The following is a 4,194-nucleotide window of genomic DNA, read 5'->3' as shown; positions in this document are numbered from 1 at the left end:
GCACATCTGCCCAACTTCCGTCTCCTGTGTGCGCATGTCCGCAGGAGGGATTGTGGAGCGCATGACGTTTTCTTAGATGCACTTCACATGGTCTTTTGATTAGTTCTGTTCATCCCAGCGGCCATCTTTAAGGAGACCAGGGACTGGTGACACTGTTTGTTTATGGTGTTTTCTTTTCCCAATATTTACATTGAAAATGGAGAGACATAAAAAGACAAATAAAGAAGATAATTATAAAACGTTTAAATACTCGTTTTAGCATAGTGTTAGGAGGAGTTTGCAATGCAAATATTTATATATTAGTGTATAATAACAAATTATTTTTATTTTTAAGTATCAACTGGTAGCAATTTAGTGGATAAATAGAGTTTTTTATTTATTTATTTATTAAAGTATATATAGGGAAATTCTGCTTTATTGTGGGGATTAGTTTAGTAATCAGACATATTTCTATGGAAGACTCAATGTACATAGGGATACTCATTTACTTATTAATTTATGGTATGAGATATTTTATGAAAATCAGAGCTGTGTTATAACGAGTGAGAGATCTCTTAAATATATCAAAAATGCAGTTATATAATAACTTAGATATAATTAAAGTGCAGAATAACATATATACTGTAGGTGCATATATATTAGATATAGTTAAAGTGCACAACTGTATGAAATATTCATAATATTATTATAAAAATATTAATATTTTTATAATGGTGAGTGACTAAGGACAATAGCCGTGTTGTCTCTAGAATCATGTGTGTATATGTTTGTTTATAGTTTACGGTACCCAATCTTCCCAGGTGGTCACTCAACCTAGTACTGGTCAGGCCCCACACTGCTTAGCTTCCAAGATCGGAGGAGATTGGACATATCCAGTGGGGGTTGGCCGTATGCTTATAAAACATTTTCAAACCTCAGGATTCATACTAGTCTTTAGTTGTGACAAAATAAAATAAAAATACGTGCAATAGTATGTTATTATTTTATTTACTTTCTTATAAGTGAAGGAATATTGGGAGGGAGTGGTTGTGATAGGTGCACAGAGGTGGGAATGGGATAAAAGTGTTGAAAATACTTCTAGAAGACAGCACCTCTACAGAAATGGAGCTATTTCATAGTTGTCGTTGAACCCAGAAGGATGCATGGTCTGAAGTTGGAAAATCCAAAACATCTCACGTTTTGAAAGTTTATTCGCCAGATCGCCTCCTCTTTCTCCAAGTGTGACTAATTCGATTGCTTTATAGGTGAGATCTTCTGGATTTGAGTTATGACATATGTTGAAGTGCTTGGATATTGCATGGGACTCTACTTTGTTTTTTATGTTTCGGATGTGTTCTTGGATGCGGATCTTCATTGGTCTTTTTGTTTATCCAACTTATTTTTTCTTACATTTACATTCCAGGAGATAAATGACAGAGTGGTGTTGCAGTTCATAAATTTTTTAATTTTATATTCCTTCTCATGCGTGTCACTAAAGGTTTTCCTGTTTGGGAGAAGGTACTTGCATATATTGCACTGTCTGCATTTGTAAGATCCTATGCATTTTGGGATATTCTGGGTGTTGTTTGAAGTTCTTGGTAAGATGCTTGGTGCCAATAGGTCCGTGAGATTCTTGGATTTTCTATAGACAATCTGGGGTTTTGGCGGGAGTATTTCCTTTAAAATTGGATCCATGAGTAAAATGTCTCAATGTTTCCCAAGTGAGTTTCTTATGACATCCTCATGATGACTGTAGGTAGTAATGAATGCCACCTATGCCTTCTTTTCTCCTTTGATCTTGTATTCCTGTAATTGTTCTCTGTCAATGTCCCTTACTCTTTGTGATGGATTCCTGTGTAATTCCTGTGGGATATTCTTTCTCCTCAAATCTGCTCTTGTACACCTCTAGCTGTTCTTCACAGTCTTCTAGTGTGCTGCAGTTACGTTTTATTCTCTGGAATTGGGATTACGGTATGTTATTTTTCCATCTTTTCAAGTGGTTGCTTTTATAATGTAGGTAGCTATTTGTGTCCACTTTTTTGATAAAGTTCTTCGTAATTACTTTGCCATCTGTTCCTGCTAATATCAGATCAAGGAATTCAATGGAATTAGTGTTGACATTCGATGTGAAGGAGAGGTTGATGTCGTTACTAGATAAATATTCTAAGAATAAATGAAAGAGGTCCACGGTGCCATCCCTTATGATTAAAATATCGTCTATGTATCATTTATAAAAAACAAGATGTTGTTTAAAAATGTGGGAATCCTATATAAAAGCCTGTTCCCAGCACCCATGAACAAATTTGCAAAGCTATGAGCAAAAATGGTCCCCATGGCTGTTCCACAGCACTGTAAATAAAATGTATCCGAAAATGTAAAATAATTGTGACTCAGAATAAAATGCATAATGTCGCAGATAAAATTCCTATGTGCAGCTGTGAATGTGGGATCTTTGTTCAGAAAGGTCCTGTATGCTTAAATGCCTTTTGTATGCTCTACAAAATGCATAGAAGCATGCAGGATTTCTTTTTAAGATATTTATTTTATCCAAATATAGTGCATTTTATGGTCTGTTTATCTTTCTAGTCCTTTTTTATGTATTTTTATGTAACTTTTACTAGTAATAAAACCATAATATTATATTTTAAAATGAAATACTTTTTTACTATATTTTCACCATATTAACACCAGTGGTCACTATGTACCCTCATTCTACTTTCCCATAGCAATTTTCTAGCAGCTTACCACTGCTATCTGAGGGTTAGCTGACGCCCTATACCATAGGGAGTGTTTAACAGTCTTATAAAATTATTTTTTTTAATACTAAGGAGTGCATCACATGTGGCGTTGAACTTCACTATTTTTCACGACATATATATATATATACAAAGTCCAAGGCAGTCGGCACTCTAGTAAATAGGCAGCGGCTCCAGGTGCACTTCCTCAATAACGAATATTTCTCCAAATAAAAGGCACTCAAGAGACTTCATAAATGGGTAAAGCAGCTTGTATTGGTAGACAATGGTCAACGTTTTCGGGGTCACAGCCCCTTCCTCAGGACAACACCAACATACACAATAACCTTTGCAACACACTTAAATACCCCCCAGAGGATCATACTCACCTGTATCAGCTGAGACCAGTGCACTCCCTGTTCGAGCAGCGGCGCCCAGCGCTACTTCCGGTGGATGGAGCTGATCACCATGGGAACAGCAATGCGTTCCACCCGGCTTAGCTTCCGCGTTCCACCCGGGGCATCGCTCGCCGCAGCGACATGGGAGACATCCGAGACAGCTATACAGGGAGAACATATATATATATATATATATATATATATATATATATACAGTACTGTGCATATACTGTAATGTATATACAGTATACTGTATAATGTATACAGTATATATACAGTACAGTATACTTTACATACAGTCTACTGTATATACTGTAATCTATTTCATTACTGTATATGATTAATTATTATTGGCTCTTCACAGTGTATCTCCCATGATGAGAGATGTGAATAAAGAAAAAAGAATTGAACAGGCACAGCGATGGATTGAGAGTGGTGAAACATATCACAATGTCATTTTCACAGATGAATCATCTTTTGCTCTTGAAAGGTTCTCCCAAATGTCATTCCGGAAATGTCACCATATCTCATTAAAGCCACACCCAAAGCATCCATTGAAGGTCCATGTATGGGGAGCCATATCACGATTAGGAGCTGGTCCCCTATTATTTTTCAAAGGTACTGTACTTTATTCTGTGCCTGTGTTCTGTAAAAATACATGCTGTACTATACAATACATGTAAATGCACAATAAAATGAATTGCTTATTAATGAATAACATTTTCTTATTTCTGTAGGGATCATGGATAAGCAATTCTTTCAAGAAAAAATAGTAGAGGGATGTATGGTGCCATTTGTGAGTCAATATTACCCATCTCATCACAGGTTATTCCAAGACAATGAACACAAACACTCTGCCTCAGTCAAATGCATGGAAGAGAAAGGTATCAATTGGGAACGTACACCACCAGAGTGAGTATTGTTTTAACTCTGTACAAGTAATGTTTTGATAGCACTGTAGTACTGTAAATGTATTTTTTGGTTTCTTGAACAGTACAATACTGTATGTTTTATTTTCTCTTTTTAACTTCATTAACAAACATTTTTTTCTGTACTTTTTTTTTTGATCACCGGACATGAAT

General features: G+C 35.8%; 1 pseudogene; it reads right to left on the bottom strand.

Annotated features, from left to right (window-relative positions):
- Window positions 1–775: 775 nt before the first annotated feature.
- Window positions 776–894, bottom strand: LOC134964595 (5S ribosomal RNA; annotated as a pseudogene).
- Between the last annotated feature and the right edge of the window lie 3,300 nt (window positions 895–4,194).

This window comes from Pseudophryne corroboree, chromosome 9, assembly GCF_028390025.1.
Source record: "Pseudophryne corroboree isolate aPseCor3 chromosome 9, aPseCor3.hap2, whole genome shotgun sequence".
Taxonomy (NCBI): domain Eukaryota; kingdom Metazoa; phylum Chordata; class Amphibia; order Anura; family Myobatrachidae; genus Pseudophryne; species Pseudophryne corroboree.
This window is presented reverse-complemented; position numbering and strand designations above follow the sequence as displayed.